At 39.6% G+C, this 24,622-nt stretch overlaps 1 protein-coding gene across 2 annotated transcripts in view; it reads right to left on the bottom strand.

The window, feature by feature from the left end:
• Positions 1 to 24,161, bottom strand: part of ADCY7 (adenylate cyclase 7) — a 60,631-nt gene extending 36,470 nt beyond the window's left edge. Inside the window, exons 1-4 of one of the 2 annotated variants that reach the window (XM_017816107.1) lie at positions 24,061 to 24,153; positions 22,455 to 22,645; positions 17,804 to 17,931; positions 4,605 to 4,757 (exon numbers count right to left, since the gene is read on the bottom strand). The gene's annotated coding sequence lies outside the window, so the exon portion shown is untranslated. Of the gene's footprint in view, positions 1 to 4,604; positions 4,758 to 17,803; positions 17,932 to 22,454; positions 22,646 to 24,060 lie in introns of both variants that reach the window. The other variant, XM_017816108.1, reaches the window with a different exon arrangement.
• Positions 24,162 to 24,622: the final 461 nt, after the last annotated feature.

The raw sequence follows: 24,622 nt of genomic DNA, 5'->3' as shown, positions 1-24,622 counted from the left end.
TTGAAAGCATTTTTTCACTTAGTTGTTTATCTGCCAAGAACTCAAACCTTGATCACCTGGAGCTGTCTGGTTACCAAAGAGCAGTCACATCCCAAAATATTAAAACAAACCCCAACAGCAAGACCCAAATGAATTGATATAAATTGCCTTATTCCTCTCAATAACTGCTCACAAAAGCAAGCAGAACCAGTTTTTCCATCTTTAACTACTACAGCAATAGACAGACAGTACAGTTTTGATTTTCATTCTATCTTTTGTTTCACACAAATAACAACAGTGTTTCTGAAATTACTTTAGCAATTTCCCTGACAAGAATGATTGCTGACTGTAATTATCCATTAGCAGATATTTAAAGGGAATCAGGAATCTATAAACATCCAGTAGAATAATTGAAGGAGATTAGTATATTAATTACAGATTTCAGGCAAAAATAATCTTCAGTCTAGTGGACTCCACAACTAATTCAGTCTAGGAAATGAACTTTAGCAATCCCAATGTACACCACAGGAAATACCATTCATGTTAAAGACAACACTTCTTCCTTTTAAACTTTGCTTTCAGATGTTAACCTGCAGTCACCTTAGCTTTTTCAACTCATACAAGAATACTAAATGGAGAACAGGTGTGTTTTTAGTGATCTATCTGCTAGCAGTGGCAAGCTTCTTTACAAAGGTGAACCTTTTCTTCTATTTTGAAGGCTTTCATGTGAAATTTCATTTTCCTTAGTTGCATTTAATTTCTGAAGAGCTCCTTCTGCAATACAGAAAAATCTTCCTTACATTTGCCTTCTACTTTCTTACAAAAAGTGAGCATGCCCACTTCAAGACATCATCACTCAGAACTATATTTACATAAAAAAGCCAAATCAATACAAAAAGTAATCTGCCATTTGAAAAAAAAACAACCAACCAACCCAAAACAACATAACCAAAAGTGGTAGAAATCCCACCACTGTCTGAGCAATCAGAAATGCTACATCACCTGAGCTTTGCCCTTGAACATTAAGAGCCTTGGCAATGACAGTGCTAAATATAGTGCAAAGAAAGCATTGAAACTGAACTTTCTTTTTTTCACATTCTAATTTCAGTAGATTGCTTCTTCTCTAAATTGTTTGTTCTACAATACACCTCTGTCAGGGTGGTGGAGTGAAACCGCAGAGCTATCAATGAGCTCTGGAGCTGGCCCAGGGTTTGGAGAGGAAAAGCAAACCACAGGTAGGAAAGCAATGGCAGCATCGAGCTGTTAAACTGACTCATCACCTCTCACAGGTGAGAAAAAGAATATCAAGAACACGATTTCTAAAGTTGGGGGCGGGAAGGCGGAGTGTTTGTTGCTCGTTTTGAAGTACTACTATTATTACAGGATGTGCTTTGAGGAAAGAGATTACAATCACAGAAAGAAATCTCTGTGTTACTGATCCAGGTGATGGTGACAGAAGATGGCTCAGAAAATTGACTGGTAATTTAAGACCAGCTCACAAACTTAGTAAAAAAAGAAAGAAGAATCCATATAATGAGATTGATGCAACTGAATTACATGGGAGGGTTTACTACTGTTCTGAGGTAGTTTTTATTGTGAAAACACATGATGGTTTAACAAACGAATCTATTAAACCTTGTAATTAACTGCTGGGTCTGGCTCAGCAGGGCAGGGGAGGAAGCAATCCTTTCATAATCCTGGTTTTCATAAGCAGCAAACTCCAGGGTGTAAAGAGATACATCACACCTGAAGGGAACTGAGTTGTTCTTTGCATCTTTCAAAATCCAAGGTGTGTGATTGTTTCTTGACTCCTTGACCCCCCGTCACATCTTACAGATAGATTTCCTGACTTTAGCTGGTTTAAAATTGAACTTACCACTCAAAAGTCAATATTCCACTCTCAGTTTCCAATGACCTATTTAAAATTTGTGTCTTTGAACACAGTGTCCTCAGAAGCCAGGATACCTTTTCATTGCGTAATTTCAGTTTAATTATACCAAAAGCAGAGTGTTTGTGCAGTTATTTAAAGTAATAAACTCCACAATATTAAGCTATATAAGCTGCAGAAAAAAAAAAAAAAAACACCACTTGAAACACAGAACATTAAATTTGAGCACTATGGGGAAAAACAGTTTTCAGCTCAGGCAGGAATAGGGACAGAGTCTCTGTGTGTGTAAATCTCAATAATTACTACTAGAATATCACTGATTTTCCCCAAAATTAAAATTCCTGATATTTTCAGAAGATCTATTTTTTAAGAAAAAAATGTATTGTGGTAGGTAATACTCAGCCTTTATTGAAATTAGCAATAAGGAGAAAAAAAAAGTCAAGAAAGGTATGTTTGAACTGTCAAGCTGGTTCTTTTCAGGCATGATCTCATTTAGGTTACAGAATTACAGCATAAAGCAAACAAAAGTGCTCAGGATGATAAATTTTCTAATCTCAATATCTTTCATTACATCTACAATGAAATCTCTCTCATTTGTACTGCAATATTTTGAATATGCCTCAGATATTTTATTTCAGTAAAGCAGTCAAGAAGTGATAGAGAAAGTACTAGGATGTAACTGGACTCTTCTAACTATAACTAGAAACACCAACAAATGTGCAAAAAAATAAAAAATAGAAATTCAAATAAATCACTGTGAACACTTACACAGGAGCGTAAGGGACATCACACATTACTCTCATTTTTTGCTGTCTCAAATAGTTATTTAAGGGGGTTGTTACAGTTCAACACAGAAATGAGTCTTTCCCACCTCTAGGGTAAATAGTGTATTTGCACAGAACAGGTGCAGGGACAAGGGCCACGCCATGGGAGGGAAGAAGATAAAACCCGTGAGATAAGAAATCATTTGCTATTTTGGTTGAGTCCAGCTAAAACAGTTCAACAGAGAAAGAGGCTACTCTCTCCTACCTACAATACCTCCATGCTACTGAAGGGAATAGCAATGTACCTGGCACCTGAAACTCAACCAATGCATTGGCATCAACAACAACTTGGGTTTCTTTGACTTTTTTTTGTCCCAGTCTCTAATTTTTACCGAACCAAATATTTTTTTAAAACAATTTTGCCAAACATGATAACCGAAATGCAAGAGTAAACCACAGTGTAAGAGCAACATCACTTGTGTCTATTGACAAAGGCCAAAACCACTGCTTCTGTCTGAATTTCTGTTTACTCAACTCTTCCCAAAGCAATCAGACCCACTGGCAATCTCACTTTGGAAATAAATCTCAGCACATGGCCAAGAGATGGACATCAGTACCTGGAACAGTGCACTGCAGGGTGATATTACAGTATGAATGTCAATGTATAAAATGCCCTTTATGAAAGCAAAGCCTTCATACTATCTATGAAACAAGGGGGAAGGTAAGAAGACATTAAATCCAATCCCCCTTTACTTAATGACTGGTACTTCAAGAATGAGTCCTATCAAGTACGTCTTATTTTTGTATTCTATTTATTATAGGGGAATTTTAATGTTCCCCAAACTTAACTGTACAACATTTGCTGCACCACCACATCCGTACTTCACAGCCAAAAATCTAAAACTAACACTTGCAATGAGGAAGTTCCCTCCCTTGGAGGTTAAATATTAAAAACACCACCAAGGAGACAGACATTTCTAATAGAAGCATTGTTTCTACATTCATACCCTTCCTCAGGACACACCAGCAGTCAAACACACACAATTCCTTTTTTTACAGTTTTACAAAATGTAATATCTGGTTTAGGAAAGGTCCTTGGGGGCTCATTCTGAAATAAAAGAATGATAATGGACTGCAAACCTCTGAAATCTTGTATTTTCAGCCTCACTTGATAACAACACACACTAGAAAATTTTTAGGAGTTGTATACATATTTTTTTCTGATCCAGACAACATGAGCCAAGCATTCATGAGTGCCTGGGTAAGCGCTCTTGGATGACACAAAGAGGGAACCATGCAGAAGCAATGAGAGCTTTCCAGTGATAACCAACATGCCATGCTAAGTTTTGATTATCTGAACACAGACCTAATCCACTGTCTTCTTGTTTCATCTTATCTTTCATCTTACCATTTTCAAAGCTTTGTCTGACAGCCAGCCCTGTCAAACTGTTCCCAACTCCAACAGGCTACTGGAAACCTGCACCAATAAAGCACTGACTCACCAGGGAAAACATGGCTATCTCACCTGGCACAGCCAAAGTGAAGCAGACACTTTTAAATTAAATTCTCCTGAAGCAGTTTTGTCTTTTGGATTTGCTGATATTAAGTCCAGTTAACTAGTATTAAAACAAAACTAGTTAATTCCAAAACTGAAATAACACAATAGACATAGCAAACCGTCAGGCTATGGCAAAAGTCACTTTCCTGAAAAGCTGTGCAGTTCCTGCCTCAGAGAAATATGAAGTCCACAGAAGAACCTTCCAAAACAGTGATGTATGCACCAAAACTCCCGTGCAGGTTCCCATTGGTCAGCACCCAAACAACCCCCAGGGCAGGGTGTTAAACCTCAACAGCAGCTCTTCAAAAAGCACTTTTTACCTGGACTGTAATGCTGAGCTGTCATAGCACATGACTCCAGACTTTTGTGGACCAAAATCTTACTGAGACTACTGATAAGAAACACGTTTGCTTACCATTACAGGCCACAGGATTCATTGGCAAAAGCTGTATTTCTCCACTCCACTGTGGTCTGCTCAGTCATTTTGAAATTCCTGCAGCAAAGTGAGTGCAGCCCACTCAGGTATAATCCTTGACACTAAATCTTTTGATGTATCACACAAAGGAACCTGCAACAAGAGAGGGAATCTTTACTCCAAGGACCACAGTAGGCATTAACAATGCTTCCATTTCTTCCCCTCATAGTTCACAGAAGAAAAATCTACTCAATCTCTATCTCTACATACTATGAACCTTTACCCAAAATAATCAATAGAAGCATAAGTACTTAATTGTACTGTGGCACACTGCAGCATGAATGTAACTTGACTGAAACACTTAATGATAGATGAAAATGTCTGAGAAGAAGGCTGAAGACTGATGAGAGGCATCATCTTTACGCTAACTGAGCTCAATGCTTTTCAAGCAAAGCTTCTGTAACAGCAAAGGACACTGTTAAAAACAGTATAAAAATATTTTACTAAATTTCCCAGCATTATAGATAATGCAGCTCTTAAGTACTTCAGTAAGTTTCATTATGCACATGATCAAATATCAGCAATTAAAAAAAAACACCCCAAGAAGAGAATCTGAAGCAAAATAGTGCATAATTCAAACTAGATTAAATATGGCACATCTGCAAATATGATGATATGGCAGGAAAACTAGATAAAAAAAAAACCAGCAAAACATTCCCTCCCTGCACCTTGCAAGTCTGGATAAAGACTTCTCTATTGTTAGTATGGAAATGAAAGATTCTGCTACTACATTTGCTTGTCTTGGAGCACAAGAAGGGCAGAAATGCATATTCCTAGGATGTCATGAACAGGAGATTGTACCTCCAGGTAGGCAGAATGATCAGAAGACATGGTCAGGTATCATCCCCGAATGCAGAGCACCAGCTGTCTAGTAGGGGAATTCATATTATATGTAACAGTCCTTGGCTTTGTCTTCCTCTCTTCCTACTTTACCAGCTTTACATGCACTCTGGGAAAAACTGGTTAGATGTGACAAGATGCCAAAGGAGTTCAATAGCTCAGCACAGTATCAGGTACTAGCTGGAGCCCTGGATGGTCACTGTTCATTGCTGGAATCCAGCACACGCTCAACGGGGGCAGGAACCAAGAGGAGGAGTACGTGGTTATACAGCAGTGTTGAAAGAATGACCCAAAAAGAAGCCAGAGCAGGAAATCCAAATTAAGATGTCTGGGAAATCTGATACAAGTTAAATAGGTGTGCTGGGAAGGGACAATATCAACATCTACTTCATTGTTCACCCCAAAGCTCTGTCACTAGAGACCCACTTTGGAACCCAAAAGGTGTGGGAAACTGCCAAATAATCTGGCACAAAATCAGAGTGGATGCAAAGTATTTTATCGCAACAAGAATTAAAATAAATCTATAGTCATTTTCAGTTAAATTTTTGCAAGAATACCCAAACTATTTGAATCATCACCCCAAACAGGCACTCCATTCTGTCCCCCTGGGATAAATGTCCAGTTCATACCTAAGCTCTGGGACAGCTGTGACCAAGTTCCATTAGGTTTTGGCCAGCACTCAGCTGTACCTAACCAAGCCCAACGTGCATCCATATTCATAAAAGTTAAGTGGTACTGGAAAAGGTTCTTGTGAAAAAGGTCAAAATCCTGACAAAGCATTTTGGCAGCCTTGGAGGCAGATGAGAGGGAAAAAACTACGATATCTCATGGAGTTCATCTGAAAAGGCAGATACAAACCTGTTGACTCTGTGCATGCCTAAAAGCAGATAAAAATAAGACTTTGTTCAACCTGTTACATGTTCAATCTGGAATGCCCAAATAAGCTGCTGCTGCTTTACTTTCATTGTGTTATGTATCCAGTATTAAGGATGAGTCCCTGGTAATCATGAGAGATGCCTCATGTGCCTTTGAAATGGACCAGTGTCATCTGGAGGGCAACACTGGGCTGTGGTTTACTGGTATTCAATTGGGAAAATGAGGAGGACATCCAGTTTAAAGTGTCCCAGAAATTTTGTGATTTTAGAAAAATAAACTATGATAGTTTTTAAAAATCATCCCACTTTAATGAAGGTGCTTAATTGTAGTAATTCATACTTACTACACTCCTAGTTGGTCTTTAGAGAATTAATGTAAGGACAAAATTGCACTGATTTTTAATTTTTTTTTTATTTTTAAAAGATATGCCTAAAAATGCAAATTTTGCCAGAGCCCTGGATAAAGAGTTGCATGTGAGATTCCCTTCAGTTACAGAGGGATCAAGCTGCTGCTCCACCAGAAGTGTTCTCGGGATCAGGCCCTGGGGACACTATCCTTCCTATCATACACAGACATTACAAACAAGGATAGCACCTGGCAGAAATATTTCACATCAAAATCTAAAGGGGAGGGAGTTAAAAAAGAAAGATCCTCTCTTCATTTGTAACCGAAGCTCCTCGGAGGCACAAAGACCCGTGTGCTGATAAGCAGCAAGTTTCCGGCAGTAAAGTGATACACAAAGTACTTTGAGCCATTTTTTGATCTGCAAGACAGACAAGCCTCCCTGCATTCAGCACTAACCACAGGCGCCTATTTCCCTAGCAACAGCTTGTGGGGCACTTTCATTTTGACTGAAGAACATTTAGCCAGTTACATTATGAGCCCTGCACCTTGCTGCTACCGCAGCAGTTGCTTTTCACACCTACCAAATTGCTATTTGTGTAGTATTGAGCTGGTGGATCAATGCTGCACCTGCAGCACAGATTTGCTGTATCGTGCTTTGGTGTTTTGCTGTTGTTTTTTAAACTATCTGAACTTTATCAGCTAAAACTGGTCAAAAGTGAGGGGAAAAAAAACCCTACAGTGTTAACAAAAGGTCTTTCTTCTTAGAAACACCTCTGTCTATTACTGTTTTCCTTTAAGTTGTTTCCTTTAGATGTCCTTAAGATGTTTCCTTTGAGTTTGGAGTATTAGAGCACACAGAAGAGAAGGACATGACAACAGTTCTTGATTAATTTTAGGGAGACTTAATTAGCTTCAAGAAACACAAATTTCACATAACAAACTCAATAAGAGAAGGATAGATTCTTTCTATATTATAAAATCCCAGAGTTACCACATTTCACCAAACTTAACACCTGCTTAGAGCAAAGACTTGCAAAATTGGTTGATTCTTTCTGGTTTTATTTAGAACAGTCAACAGCATATTAAATAAACTGAAAACCCAGAATTCACTGTGGCTATGGAAATTGTACAGAAGCTAAGAAAACACTGATTTTGTTTGACTTCTTTTTCAAAAAAGCCCCCTTCAATTTTTCTTCTGGTGTAGTTATTAGATATGCTTTGTATTGCCAACAGTAACTTAATTTTTTCAACGTAAATAGAAATTATTAATTATAACTATTTTCAAAATTGTTCATGGTATCCTTGCTCAGACTTTCTGACTGGTTCAGTGGACACCTTAACAAAACTCTGTGAAGATACACTGCAATGCACCAAGAGTTTCTGGTTATCTACACAGTTTATTTATTAACTTAAAACTATATAGTTGCCACGAGACTCAAGGTTTATCCTGCTAGGAGATATAGCAGTGACACCAATTCTGCTGGAGTTCTAATTTGAATGCTCATCCTGAATACCCACAATTGTAGAAATATCCTAATTTATTTCACATAATCACTTTTACACTGAGAAGCGAAATATTTTACAGCAAATCTCTTTTACCATCTCTTTTGAGCTTCACTAATAATTATTTTGCACTGAAACACTGACATTTATCTGAAGTATCATTGGACAAGATACTGTGGCATAATGTGCATTGAGTACTGATGTGAAACAATTTTATATCTAATCTGTAAAAAGCACATTTCATTACAGTAATTTTAACTGAATAAAAGTATTTTAAAACAAAAATGTGATTTGTATCATTAAAATCCTGTGCTATACTTAAAATCTACCTTAACGAGCAGATCCTTCAGATGTTGTTTTACAGCACTACCATTATTTCCCCTCAGCTACATACAGTTCTTAAGAACTCTCAATATTTTTCAGAAATGTTTAAAATCTATTTCATATTATATATATTTTTAATAAACACTAATTTATAAATCAAACTAAAAATATTACAAATAATGTGGTGCTTCTTTCTATTTTACTGCCTGGCTAACACACTTGTAGATCTTCTGAAGATCACTTCCATGCTAGATGACAGTATAAGGAAACAGAAATTGAACTGATCACTAGCCTAAAGTTTATTTTACTCAGAAGCATCCAAGACAGTCTATTGTAGAAACAACAGAAATGCTCAGAAACAAAAAACAAAGCTAGAACAAAGCAAAAAAAAGATAAAACTGGCACTACTTCTTCTCCCACACTACCATCAAAATTACATTGAAAAGCTCAAGAAGAGTCAAGAGTGTGTTGATTTCTCCTATAAAAGGGATTTTTAAATTCCTAAACTACAACATGAAGGAGCATGCTGGCTGTACATGTTACAACTCACTGGAGAGCCTTCAATCCCCATCTTCATCTTACCTCTTGCTGCAGCTGAACTTGGCTACCCCTGTCTTACAAACTCACACAAAATTACTGAGTTTTTGCCAAAAACCCAAGAATATTATTCCAATGACCACATCCTGCAGTTAAAGCATCACAAATTCCAGAGTGATTTCTCTCATCTCTAATCCCCTATTTCCATCCTGTGCACATACAAATTCTCCAAACCTTCTGAAGGCCTAAATGCCAGTATGAGAAGAACAACTGTTGTGGTTGAAGCAACGAACTTAAATCCATTTTCTAGCTTTTAGCCCTCCTACGGATTTTCTGCTGGCTGGCTCCAAGTGTATCCCCTGTTTCTTTCACAAAGGAGCTGACCTAATACCAACATCCACCCACAAAAGGTGCTGATGTTATAAATGAATACTCACAAGACTTTTTAGGAATACAGTAGTCTCAAGCTTATAAAACACAAATAATTTTGGACTATAACAATTCATTAAAGTAAACATCTCTGTTGGCACTTAAATATTTTGCTGGACTTTAATCTCATACTTCCAGAAACTGATATAATTCCTGGAGGAGAATGTCTGTTCAGCTGTGGCAGGAAGCACAATGCTGGGCTTTAAACATCACATAAAAAAATAATTAAGTTATTGTGTAATTGCATTCTATTTTTAAAAATAAATATATAATTAAATAAGAATGCATGATGTTAAGGACAGCAGAATGTCCACCCTTCAGCTCCCACTGACAGACACAGTGGTTACAAACACAACACAGTGAATCAGTGCTGTAAATTCAGTTACAGAAACAGGGGCTGGGGGGAATCTTTCATTTAACACCAGTTTTTCGGTAGCAAGTGAAATCAGCATTTTGGAGCAATGGCGTGACAGAACAGGGGATGAAATCATGATGTTTCTTTCACGTGTTTGTAACACCACCACCTTTTTAGGCCTGGTTCAAGTTGGCACATGCACCATCACCATCACTTCCTCATTGCTAACACACAACTCACTGCCTGAGCAGCAAACCCTCATATAACGGGGAAGGGCCCACGTGTGCAGAGATGTGAGGAGTGTGTTCAAGTACAACTCCCTGCTACAGCAAATCCACGTTTATTCATAAATCACCATCCTCCCTATACACAGAGTTTAAATCAGTTTAATGAACAGAAATCTAGAGAGGAAAGTTTTGCTGCTCATTTTAAAGAACTAAATCCACAGGTCTTGGCTGTGGCTGTGCAAGGGGGTGTCTCCACTAATATTTGCTCAAGTTTCTCCTTCTCTTCACTCTTCCTCCCCACCACTTGCTCCTATCTTGTCACCACAGCACACCAGTCCTTTGGTATGTCCCTGTCACTTTTCTAGGTCTACATGCAGTCAGATCAGCTCAAAAATAAGCATTTGTCTCTCCCAGGTTTTGTTTCTTTTTGCCCAAGAGGCAGACGGGTCACTGACTGTGCAGCAGCTTTGTGGCAGCACAGCCGACACAGTTGAGAGCATTTGGCTGCTGAGCAGAGGCTGGACAAGGAGGTGACAGCAGGAATGTGCTCCTTAACCTGAAAATGTTGCTGCAGCTGTCATGGGAAGAACTGTGCTACCACATGTGCCCCAGGATAAGGGACAGCCCAGAGAGATGCCAGGCAAGAGCCAGCAACAGAAGAGATCAGCTTCTCGGGGAAAACAGACTTCTATGCTCTGCTAAGCAAGTAGTCAGGGGGGTCTGTAATTTTCTGTTTTAACATCCAACAGAAGTCATTAGCAGTTTAGTTATACACACTCCACAACCTGCAGGAAACAATCAAGACTGTGAAGAATGGGGACTGATAAGTACACGCAAGCAGGGAAGACTCACCCCAGTCAGGCTGGCTCAGCCCATCTCTGAAAACTGAAGCTGTGAATGAGGAGGTCCAAGATGCTTTCCCAGACCAGGGAGGAGAGTCGTAATTGCATCATTTTTCTAGATGAGCAGTGCCAGCAATTCAGGCTGTGAGTCAGTACTGAGCCAGCCAATGCCCTGTGGTGGTCCCTGGGGCCCTGTGCTATTAGAAGTGATGACTTTCACAACAGGCTGCTGAGCAGGATCCAAGCAGACTCGCGCTTATTAAAGAAAGGAGAACTGCTACTTTATTTTTCAGTTAGAGCAAGAACATACTGCCAGTACTTTGGGCAACTTCCAGCAGCCAAATTACTGTTAATGTCCAGAATGCTTTCCACTTTTGTCTGGGAGCCTCCAAGATGAGTAAATAAAACCTCATGTACTCTTATTTCTATCAACATTTCACAGAAAGAAAAGGCCAGAAATAAATCAGACTTGCGAGAATCACCCTGTGAGCACTACTCACATCTTTTGACTGCCAGGTTTATGCTTCCACCATGAAATCACACTTCAAGTTTGCTGCCTTAAAATCAAGTAATTTCATGTGGAGAAAAAAAAGTGCTCTTTCCTTCCAACTTACAAGTGTTGCGTGGCAAGATGTACACCAAAAGGATCTGTATTCAAAGGCAGGAATAAGGGAGGAATAATTAGGGGAGTTTGCAGATAAAAAGAACTATTTGAAAAGCTTCCTCACACTTTTAAGCAAAAGGGAGCCAAGCACACAAACTGAAACAACATCAATCATTTCATGACCATTTTGCAGCTTGTAATACATGTTTTCTATCTTACACACCCTCCACAGGTTAATCTCAAAACCAAGTATTTTTGCATTTTGTTACCAGCCTCAAAAGACATATGAGTTCCCAATGAGAAAGAAAAGAAAAAGCCAAACATTTACATGTGTGTGGTGTTTCTGAAGTAACACAATCCCCAAATATTTACAAATCCAAACCCCACACACTAACACTTCACTCCTTTTTCTTGGTTTTAAATTAATTTAACTGACTTTCATAAACTTTCACTGTGGAATACCATGGTGCTTGAAAATGAAAGTATGTCAAAAGCCAAATTTTAAGAAATGAAGCAGAAACCACTGCAATACAATATAATGCACAATATGACAAATCCCGTATTTTTATCTATCACTGAGTCCGCTCACTTCACCCAGGAGCTAACCCCCAAGTGTTTCAGGGCAAGGAAAAACATAAGCCATATGCAATCCTTCAGTGACATTAATCATGTGTAAAACAGGCAAATCTACATTTTTAGGTACTCTATGTATTACACACAGACATGAAAATACTGTAACATTTATTTAAATCACAACACTGGTTTACATCCAGACTTTTACTACTTCATCACCATGCTAAGCCTAGGCATACAGACACTACAAGTCAGAAATGAGGAAGGGAAGGAATAAAATTAAGTGAAAATGTCTGGTATGTATTTTTGTTAAAAAGTTCTAATCCGCTCCTTAAAATGACTGTAAGCAGGTACTGTATTCAGGCACAAATATGTTGGACTGTACCAATAATTTCATCACTGTCTCTTTGTTAAATATCGATATAGGCATATATAAGCACAAGAAAACCCTGACAGTAAAGAAATTAAATACAAGTAGTCAAAACTTAGGTCTCAAAGCATTCCAGTCACTCCACAGCACTTTTACAGAAGTACACGACTGCTTGAATGTGCTCAGTGACAAGCACAGAAAAAAACCTCTCTACATCTTTCACACAAGGTCTCAACTTTAGATGGAGTTCAAAAAGAAGGTACCTGGGGAAGACAGGAGATTTGTAAGAAATGCTCAGAAGTTCAAGTGATGTTCAAAAAAACTCAGTGGGGTAAAAGAGAAGTGTCCCATTGGGAAACACAGTGTGCACTGTCAGTAGCAGATATCAAGCACAAATAAGGAAAGCATTAAGCATTAAGTTTCAGTATTTAGACACTAGGCTGGTATGATGAACATAGAACCAACATTCACTAAACTCTCCAAAAACACCAATTTTATGAAATCCCAATTTCTTTGGCAAGATGACACACAGAAGTAGTAAAATAAAGTAAAACCAAAGCTGTAAATCAAGCATCCAAAATATCAGAGAGATTTTACATGTACTAGGAACACTAGATGATGTCCACTTTATCACCACTACAGCTGAAATAAATGTGTACTGTGAACAAAAATCGAGGACTTGAGTCACCCACAATAAGCAAAAATTAAGATTTAGAGAAAATTATACTCGTGACAGCAAATATAATTATTAATGCATTAATTCTTTTAAGTGGTGTTAGATTTTATCAATTTCCCTTCAAGTTTCCTCCTCTGGCTGAGATGAAGCCTGGAAGTCAGCACAAAACCACATTTCCCAGGGGACCCTGATCACAGCCATGCGTGAGTGACCTTCCCAGGGCCGATACAGCCAGACCAGAGGTCTGAAGCTCCCCCCTTGCAGACAGGGAGCACCTCTTGGCCTGGTGACTGCTCCTCCTCCAAGAGCTTGAGCAACTTCCCCAGCCTGCCCTTGTTCTGTGACCCTACAGAAAGGATCAGGAGGGGGTCAGTGCAAGGAACGGGGATGATTCAGTGAGTGATGCATCAAGGAACTCAGACTGCAGGTCAAGAAATCCCCAAGAAGAAAAGACATATTCTCATTCTGGCAGGAGTCAAACAAAAGAAATGCCAGGAAGCTCATCAATAAAAGCAGATGTCTGTGTCAGTACTCCTAGTTCAGGCTCAGAAATTAGTCTTTTGCACAAACAAACTATAGTGAAGTACAAACCCAAGGTAACTGTATGGCATATTCCAGAAGCATAGCAGATAATCTTTGCCATATATTCCTTCACTTAGTGTGCTTGAAATCTGAAGTTAATATTTCATTATAGGGAAATATACGTAAAAACTTAAGTCATAGGCCCCAAGAAAATGCTTAAAAGTTTGCTGACTTTTCCATTAAGACAGGAAGGAAGTTATAAGAATAATTTAGCCCACTGACTTAAAATGTTAGTGTTTTATCAGAACATTAACAATAGCAGACTTTTTTAGTGGACCCTAAATCACAAAATTGTGTTTTAAACTAAGCTTTTAGCACTTAGCTTCAGAAAGAAACTCAGCTTTGGCCAAAGGTAGACAAAAATCCATAAGGGAAGTGAAACATCAGCTTACAGTTCTGAAATGCCTTTTTGTTTGTTTGGTTTGGGGTTTTGTTTTGTTTTTGGTTTTTTTGTAAACAATTCATAACCAAAAGCTATGTTTGGCAATAGTGCAAGGAGGGTGCAACAACCCACCAGGTTTCTACTGTGTAAAAAAAAAAAGGCTTGGCTTCTTTAAACAGAGAAAGGGCAGGTGAGTAAAACCTGCTGTTAGCTATATAGCTACACAACCCATGCTGTCAGCTATATGGCAACATAGAAAAGAATTAACAATAAGGATTATCTTATGGGAATACAGGCAATCATCCCAAGCAGTTTAGAACTAGAGAAAACTACTTGATCATGGGATTCTTATGACTCAAGCACTACTTCCAATCAAAAGGCACACAATGTCGTTTGTGTTCTACAAATGGTCTGTCCAAGTTATCAAATTATCCAGATTTTAAAGATTTTTTTTTTAAAGGCTACCATGGTAAAGAAACCTACCTACCTAGTTACACAAACAAATTATTAGCAGATCAATTAAAACATGAAGATTAATAGCATATAAAATCTCCCATAGTAACCGCCAATGTACAAACTCACAGCCTCCTGTAAAGCAAAGTAGAATTACCTGCCTCACGTTTACCTTATGCAGGATAACATTATGCACAGGTAATAAATATGGCATTTTAACTTGCTCCCTGGCAACATTTTGTGCAGTCACCCTCTTAGGTTAGAAGGCAGACCTGTCACCTGCCTGGTTATTGTCTAAAAACTACCCTGGCCATAATTACCACGTTGCTCCCCAAAGTAAGAATATACATTTACGTTAGAAGACATACATGCAGTCTGACCTTGTACACTGCTGGGGGAGGTGAGGAAACAGTGCCATCATAAGCAGCTCTGCTCTGTAATCACAAATTCCTTATGACTGTCACAGGAGCCTACATATGTATTCTGAAGTTCAGGTGGACATTACTGACACTCTTTAAACATAACAGTCCTTTGTTGAACACAGTTAGGAAGGGCTGGTTGGATGGCATTGCGTGGAGGAAGAAGCAGTGTTCAGCCTCCTCTGCTGAATAAGACACCAATAAAGACCATCCACAATTACCTGGGCTGTTCCCCAGCAGAACAGGTGGTTAGTGCATACAAAAACCAGTTTTTCAGGTCTGAACTCAAATTGTGTGGTAACCACGCAACAGACCACCCAAGGGTTTGTGAGTGACCAGAGGGTCACACTGCAGCAGAGGGAACAGCAAGAGAAGCCAAGTCTGCTTGAATCCTTCTCATGGAGCAAAGAAAAGCCTGTACTGTACACCTGGGGGTGTCAAGTACAGGGACATGAGAACCCTGGAGAGCATTGAGCAAATCCTAAAGAGCACTTCAAAGGAGGAAGATTCAGGGAACAGCATGCTGTATTGTTCATTTTGCACTGACCAGCAACCTCCAGTGTCACCTGGAAAGCTGCTTTAAAAATTCCTCCAACAACTAGCTATGCATCTTCTGGTCCTAGCATTTGGGACTCCAGAAAAACTTGTCTACTTCAAACAGAGAGAGTCAGAACTGATTTTAATGTCCAGGGCCGTTGTTTCCATGGTGCAGGCTCAGTGAGCTGGTGCAGAGGCAGCACCCAGAACCCCAAGATGCTTAAAGCACTCACATATGGAGTGAACACAAATACAGCTGGCTGGTATCTTGCAGAAAAGGCACAAATCCACTAACTACCACACAAAAAGAGAACTTACTAAATTCAACCATGAGGCTAAAAAGAGAGATAGAGTTGTTCCCCACTCAGCCTGCACACTTCCCCTGCCCACTGCTAGGCTACTGCTCTGAGAGCAGGGTTCAGGTCTCAGCAAATAAAAAATATTTCTGGACAACTTAGTTTCCAATGTATTAGGCAGCTGCCTTCAAAAGTGCTTTTAAAACTCACCAGGCTTCCTTTCCTGTTCAGATATCTCCAGAGTCCCCATCTCAACGTTGGCAGTAGCCTAAGCCTGACTCTGGATCAGGGCAAGTTTTTTCCAAGTCCACTATAGTATCACAATACAATACAATTAGGTCTCCTCTGCCTATAACCTGCAGTTATCACATTTCTGGAAGGGCAGTGCACAGTTAAAGAAATCCTTTTTCCTCCCACCCACCTCATTTTTTCCCCTCTTGAAAGCCCCTCAGTTTACAGTGAGAATATTTGTTACAGCATGTGAAACCTGCAACAACTGATTGCTAGCTTTCCAATTTCCAGATTTCCCACACTTTCTACAACCAACACTCCTCAGCCTTACCAGCAGGCGGTAAGTTTGGTTGTTTGGGGTTTTTTGGCAAGTGCTTCTTAAAAAAATTAGCTATCTATTTGCAAATGCTCAAGCCCAAAGAATGCTGCCTGGGATACTGATACACAGAATGGGATGAAGAAGCCATTCAGAAAGGTAAAAAGGAACAAACACAGTATCAGTATCTTTTAGATTCTACAGCCTTCAGAAAAGACACTTTTGTTATTTTTATTTATTTATACTAATAGATGTTTATGTATCCTTACATATATAGATTTTATTGGCAGCAGAGACAATTCAAAGGAAAGCCTAATGATCATGGAACAACTCAGTTCAAAGCAAATACAGCAGAATGTATTTCCAAATACAACTGCCTGCATAAAAGTAGGACAAAAATTAATTCAACTTGTAAACCAAGTGTTTAATGCTACTCTGATAAACCAGTTTAGCTACAACTACATCCAAATTCCCTGTGTAAACATGCTTGATAAATGGTTATGGAACACAGAGCCAATATGAGAAAAGAGCAACTCTTATTTCTTGCCTAAATCTGCCCAGAATCTTGAAAAACAAAACTTCCCCTTTTACTCTTTCAATATACTATTCATTAATTGCAATTTAATCTCCTTTATCTAACAACATCGTTAATTAATTGGTCTGCACCTGACCAGAAGCAATTAACACCCACATGTGGTTCTGCTCACACTGACAACCTGTGTCACTAAATCATGTTCTACAACTCTGCAAGAGAGCTCTGAACATGCAAGCAATCAACACATGAGCTCACTGGGGAAAATAAAACTGCCTGTGTGGAATTTTGTCTATTGTGGCATCGCAAAAACAGCATCAAATTGTTTTTACAATTGTTTTAACTATATTGCTTTTTCCTATGTCTTTGAAAGCTGAACATGGTGTTTATACTGTTACCAAATCAAAATCTCACTTTCTCAGAGCAACTCCTAGCTCTGACTATCTTCCAACAGCTGTGAATTTTGTGTTACTATCTTATGTGCAGTAACACTGCACATTCTTAAGCAAACCACAGTATATGTCAACTCAACTGTTGCTCTAGCACTGAAAAGCATCTTCTACCTTATTTTAAAAGGGCAGCATCCTGAGGGAAAAAGTGGTGGGGACCTGATTGTAACTGTTACAATTAGCAATCTAAAAATAAAAAGTAAAAACTACTAAATTCAAAACAGGATACTCCTCAGGAACTTGCAAAAAACTATAGGTGATTTTTAAAAAGTACTACAGTGAAATATTTTTATGTTCATTTCCTGCTGTAAAAGTAAAACAGAAGAACAGATCTCACTCTTAAGAAATACTGGAATTGGGATCACAGTGCAACTGGCAATACCTTCAAACAAAACACAGTCCAGCTCACTTTTCCAGCATGTTTGCAGAAGTATAACTTACCACTTGGAAAGCAGGAGCCCAGTTTTACAGCACAGCCACCACTGAAGAGGAGGGAACTGTCCCCATCTGTCTCTCTAGAAGTTCAACAACACGTTCTTGCCACTTCCTCTAATCTGGTTGTTCTGTTCCTACAGAGGAAAAAAATATCATACTTAAAAAATGCTTATACTATTCAAAAAAATTCTTTTTGCCCATTTAGTTCCATGAATCATCTTAGCAGCAGGTCAGCTGAGCACCAGTGCTGACTCCAGGGAGGGGTGGGGGCACAGGGGCAGGAAGCAGGCAGTGCTGCCCACTTTCAGTGGCAGCTCTCCTTGAGCCAGCTTAGTTACACCAGAAAAATTGCTGCCTTCACTGCATTTACTCCTGCATTCTTCAAGTCATATAAGGATATTTCTAGGAAAAAAAAACACATTTTTTTTTACACAGACATCATTAGTCATTTTTCCATAACTAGTGAGCAGAAAGGAATTTAAAGTTCCCAGGACCTAGAAGTTATAAAGCCACAGAAGTATGCTTTGCCTCTGTGTTATTCCTGTCTTCTAATAAACAGCACAGGGCCCACATACACTAGTACAGGTACTACACATGGAATAAGCAGAACAGTAAGAACTTGCACAATTCAAGTATCAAAACTGATCCATTGTCTTTATCTGTGATAAGAATTCTTAAAGTATTTTAACCTCAAAACTCAGTTCCTGATTGATACATATAAGTAATGCCTACATACATTTCTCACATCTTCTGTTATTTATTTTAGTTTATTCCAATAAATGTGTATCTCACAAATATATAAATGTTTGTTTCCTTGGCATTGAAATGACTGTCATCTTCACAGCAGCAGGCTTGAAACCACTGGCAAAGAAGGAGGAGGAGACTAGGCAGAAAGTGTGAGGAAGTGAGAAAGTTTTGATAGCGGTACCCCAACTTCCTTTCAAATGAGGAAATTAAAACCAAAATTCTGTTCTGCTACTGAAACTAATTTTTTTGATTCAATCCCACATATGCTCAGTAGCAATAACAGGGAAAAAGACCCAGACACACAGAAAAGCTGCAATACAAAGTTCATCCTCTCTCAGCTTGGCCCAGTCTGGTTTTTTCCCCCACAGCCTGACTAAGTCTGAGCTTGTTCCAGCAAGCAGGTCCTGCCTGAAATACCGTAACAGATGGGCTCAGGTTGACATGAGCCAGATGCTAACAATATCTGGCATTTAAATGATCAGGGCTTTATCACCCATTTCCATTAATTTCAGCTGAGTTTGAATAAACCTCAGTGAGCTCAGTCTGTCTGCATTCACCTTTGGAGCTCCTTCCCAGCTGCACTCCTTACCCAGCCCTTCCACGTGCTCTGTCATTCTCCTGGAATGCTTGTTTCCTCACCATTTTGGTTACTTGGAAAAGGGTATCCAAGTAAGAATTAGTCACTGCTAGGTGGTTTGATCATCAACTAGTTCTTAACAGAACCCCCAGTATGAATGTATGCCCTTACATCAATAAATAAATCATAAAGCATCACAGATTGGATATTAACTATTTAAGTCAATAATGACTAAAACCCAGGTTATATTGCAAATGAAAATCATCGTACTGAAATATTTTATTCAACTCACTGAAATGCTAACTAATCATTATTAGTCATAACAAAAATTCATTGAATGAAAAGCAACAAACTGAAACCAAAGTTGTACTGTCACAGTTAAATTATTTCTACATTTATCTACCTATAAAACCCTTATTATGTTGTCCCCTTCCATGAAATAAAGCATGCAGTCTTAAGACCTAAAAACTTTATCAAAGCCCTTTTAAGCATTTTTGTATTGATTACATCACAAGACTATGCTTGTGGCTTTATAACCAGCCATTTACAAGGCAGCATTATTTGAAAAAAAAAATGAAATAAGGATTTATTACTACTCTTGCTGAGCATCTCAAAAACACATTCCTTTTGTTGTGGGCTGAATGACAACTCAGATTTCAAACAGTATTTATTTCTGCAACCCACAGAACAGAAGATGGGACAAAGCTCTGTCACTACACTTAAGCAAACTGTGATGCAGGACACAGGAGAATGAGCCTGAAAATTAACTCCTTAATTATCTTTACCAGAAGGCCCCACAAGCTACTGAGCAGAGCAAACATACACACATGTCCTGCAGTGCACACAGAACACTTGTAGCACAGGGGCACTTCAGGGCAGTTCAGAAGCTGTCAGAAGCAGCCACCTGTATTCAAAGAAACTTCTCACCTTTCTCTGACTTATGCCAGTTGCAGCCTTGGTAATCTTTGTTATTTCTGTTTTTAAATAGAATGTATTATTTATTCACTTAGTTTTATGCCTAGAAACAGAAGTTAAACACACCCTGTTTGTTCCCTCTCTGTAATTACAGACCAGAAGCTACTTTTAATGCTGAAATGAGGATTACAGAACATCTGTTAAGAGAGGAACATTTTGGCCATTAGCTGTGAAGAAAGCTTTTAGGAAAAGTGGTATGTGTGGCCCTGTGTCACACGAGAGCCAGCTTTGATTTTGTTTCTTCTTTAAAGCACCAGCAGACCCGAAGCCTCTGAACTGCAGGGCCTGTGCTGTAAAATTCAAAACAGCAGCCTGGTGCTACAGAGGAGAAGGTTTATTTGATTTTTATAAAAATGCTACTGCAAACAGGCTACACAAAACAAAGCGGTTTGAAGGACATTTTTTGACACAAACTCATGTCATAACTCCAAGGTACTGAGGTAATGCAATGCCTTGGTTAGAAAAGGAACAGCAGCCTCATGTTCTATTCAATTTTGCTGTTTACCTTTGAGGAACCTAGACAAAATTGTTCGACTTTTTACACCTTAATTTTACTAACTCTGCAGAGGTAACACTCAGCAGTAGCAACCTACACATGGTGTGCAGGAAATGTCATTACAGCCTATTTGTGCTATCCTATGTTATACTTGTTAAGCAAAGAACACTTCTAAAGGAAAGACCCAATGTACAGCTTGCCCCTCTGCCAGCACATATGGAACACCCTGCTGCTTGGCACCACGAGACAGAGCATGGACCCTGCTCAAGGAGTCTCAGGAAGATGGGATGGTGTAAGAGGCAAAAGACAAGTAAAACCAACAGTTATTTAAAGGGATTTTCAAGTCTCTGGAGATAACGATGATCATGATTTTTATTATGAGATAAGAGTGTTATAAAACTCCTAATTTTGTAACACAGCATTTTTTCCCCAGGTGAAAATTTTGTGGGTTTTTTTAAAATAAGAGTAGGAGAAAATCCCAGATCAAAGTCTTTACTGTTTTCAAAATGTAAAATATAGAATTCATTTTTTCAGCGAACACAAGACAGACTCTTTGTGAATTCTGCCATAATGACCCAAGGAAGAAGTTGCACTTCCTCATTGTGATACAACATGATTTAACTACACAGTGGTTACAAACTATTTCACACTGTAACATCCTGTCAGCTTAGCAAATAATCATCTTGAAACTTTGCAGATGCTGCCTTAATACACTATCTCTCTGCTCATGCAGTTCCTCATTCAGTTCCTCAAATGGTGCTTTAAAGAGACTGCACTTAAGAATTGGGATGTTGACTGGGCTTTAATTCGGGAAGAAAAGAGCGATCTCTGGCTCAACCAGGTACCAGTTTTTATCTGAAAAACCTTCCTGGTTTCAGTAGGGTCTGTAACTGCACTTTAGCAGTATGCCTAAGCCTTTGGAACTGCTTGTGAGCTCAGCTGTTGCTGAGAGAGCAAAAGAACAGCAGAACCTGGCGAGTGGCCGCGCAGTGGCCAAGGCTCCCTCTGTGCCAGCGAGCACAGACCCCACACCTCGGCCCCGCACAGCAGCAAACAACCCTAATACCCATCCCACCGGCTGCTTTTACACACCTCCGTTCCCAGGCTGATTTTGTATCATTATAAAGCATTCTTTGGTTTATTTCTGTATAGAAAAGGTCCCAAATCACATCTGTGTTACAGAAGCCCTGCCAGATGCTTAGTGCAGTTTGACTATTACATTTTATTATCCTAAACCACTGAACAAATCGAGGTAGACTGGATCCTTTTTCAGAAAGATAAAACGTAGCTTCAATACAAACAGTGAGACTGAGGGAGCAATCACTGGGTGAAGTATTTCACCCTATGTTTTACAGCCTCCATAATAAGTCATAATCAGAACAAGTAATTTTCATAAATTCCATAATGTTAAGCCCAAGTCAAAGTTGTAACACAAAAGTAAATCTAAGGTTTCATTTTAGAGATTTTACTGTAAATTCAGGGGGGATACTGTCTTTTTTTAATTTAAGAGCAACTGGCAATTACACAAATACCCACCTTAACAGAAAACGGTGATCATCACCTCTAGGCTTACACCCTAAACTAATTAGCTCTCAACCAGCACCTGCTCTTTCACTTAGCACAAGCCAGGAGAACATAAATACCCACATACATTAGGGAATGAAGTCTCTTCTTGTTTACTCTTAATGGTGTTGACATTAGCTTCATTAAGAAAAATTTAAGAAGTTTAATGGCTGCTTTACAAGAACCCCCAATGACCCTAATTGCTGTTAGTAATGGCTTCTGGAAGCACAAATAGCATGTTATAATGGCCATTGGAAACCCGTATTGGCTTACTGTTTTCAGAGTGGTATTCTACATACCCGTTTTCTATTCCACATTTCTGGATAGGGGGAAACTGTCAAGGTGTGGTGACTTTGGCAAATACTGATTTTAATGTCAACCACTGCAATGGAGACTTTTTTCAGAAGTACTTAGTACATTCTTCTTCCACCTATACGGGATCATAAAAAACCGTCTGGATAGGACTTCAGCATTTGAAAGGTCAGGATACCTAAACAAACAAAGAAAACCCTTCAGCACAAACACAACCACCCTATCCCACTGTTTGCTTATTTATTTATTTTTGACCTAGATACAAGCACTGAACCCTCCTAGAAACTTTTTCTCCTGGAATCCTGATTGCATAAAAATAATACTGAAAATTTTTCTTATTTATCCTCAAAATATATTATAGCTACAGAATTTCTTGATGGTACTTTTTCTTAAGGTGAGTGTCTTTTAAAGTTCCCGGGTCCTTATTTAAAAAAAAAAAAAAAAAAAANAAAAAAAAAAAAAAAAAAGAGAGAGAGAAAAAGAGCGGGGTAAAAAAAGACAATCCCCTCCCATCATGAATCTCAGCAGAAAGCAGTAAGGTAACTAGTACAGGTACAGCTACATCTTATTTCCCACTATGAAGAAATTTTCATATTGTAGTGGCCAGCATAGGACATTTTATTTCCCATAATAAACCAAGAACACTTCAGAATCAAACCACAGTTTTTAGGTATATTTATGTGGATTCCCCCATCTTATATTTGCACAGCACTTATCACATCATAGTCTTGGGCCACAGCCGCGGGTGTCAGGTTCTCAGCAGTACAAATAAAATAGAACACATCTGAGAGGAGGAAAACAGACTTCTGTGCTGAATCAAATTCAAACATTACACTTCATATTTACTTTGTGTGTCCAAAAATGCTTTCTAAGTGTCTCTGCCAGTTCTCAGCACTTGTGTTGACCACATTCTCACCGGTCATGAAAGAAGTCTCAGGCTCTCTCTTCAGTGTGATACTGGTTTGTTGGTGATGATATTCCCCTGTTCTAGGACTTCCTTCATCTGCCACTGGCAAACGTAAGATCCTTGCAATAATGTCTGCTGTGCTATATGTATTAAAGCATTTTAATCCCTTAATTAACTTGTTATAAAAATATCATAACACATCCTACCAAGATTAGAAGTAACTTACCTATTCAGCAGTAAAAAAGACACAAGCCAAACTTCTGCTGATATTTCGAGTTTTCCCTGATATTTAAGCACCTCTTTCAGCAATTTAAAGCCCTATTGTGCTAAAAAAGTGCAAGCCTAAAAGGATCTGAAGTACTCCATACTAGAGCTGTCAGGTTTTGACTTTTGAAAGCAAAAGACCCGAAGTTCTCCATTCACACGGCGGGCAGAATCCCACTGCAATTCTGAGGCCTCGCAGCTTTGCCAAATCCGCCTTTTCTAAGCCTAATAAACTTGAGAGAAAAGATTTATGGGCCCAAACATTTATTCGCTGCTCCCAAGTGTATCAAGTGGTGTCATGAGAGATAATAAATAACCATTGTACGGGAAACCTTCGACGCTTTTAATTTCGTGCTCCGCGGAGCGCGACCCCCGAGCCCTCACCCTCCCGGGGCATCTCCCCTCCCGGGGCGGCCTCTCACCTGCGGCCGGCGGGAGAGCAGCGGGTCGGGGCTGGGGCTGGGACCAGGCGCTGCTGCTCCTCCTTCTCTTCCTTCTCCCGCCGCCGCCCGAGGTGTCTCTGGGGCCCGCGGAGCCTCCCCGGCGCGCCGAGGGCGGGACGCGCCGCGGCATCGCCCCTCCTGCCTCTGCCTCCTGCGAGAGGGACGCGGGCGGGACCTACGGGAGGCATCGCCTAAGCCTCGCCTAAAGGGGCTCCCGGCCTCCCTCAGCTCTGCTCCCCCGCAGGGTCAGCAGCACCCCATCCCGCACAGCTCGGGGAGCGTCCGTGTGCCCTCCCCATCAGCATCCGCGCTGCACAGGGGTGCAAACAAATTTCTGCCCTGGCCTCTGAAAAATATGAAGGTTTACAGCCAGCTTTTTAAAATCTGGCTGCTGTTGGGGTGCTCCTGGCAGGACTCCTCACCTCCCAGGCTGCGCCCGGGGACGAGGGACCTGAGCGTCACCGCGGCCATCCCACGGCTCCCGTTTCCCATCGCTCCACTGACTTGAACCTCCTCAGACTGCTTCATATGAGTTTCATTG

This window comes from Lepidothrix coronata, unplaced genomic scaffold, assembly GCF_001604755.1.
Source record: "Lepidothrix coronata isolate B3197 unplaced genomic scaffold, Lepidothrix_coronata-1.0 Scaffold54, whole genome shotgun sequence".
In the NCBI taxonomy this organism is placed as follows: domain Eukaryota; kingdom Metazoa; phylum Chordata; class Aves; order Passeriformes; family Pipridae; genus Lepidothrix; species Lepidothrix coronata.
The sequence above is the reverse complement of the archived record's forward strand: the minus strand, read 5'-3'. Positions and strand labels throughout refer to the sequence as shown.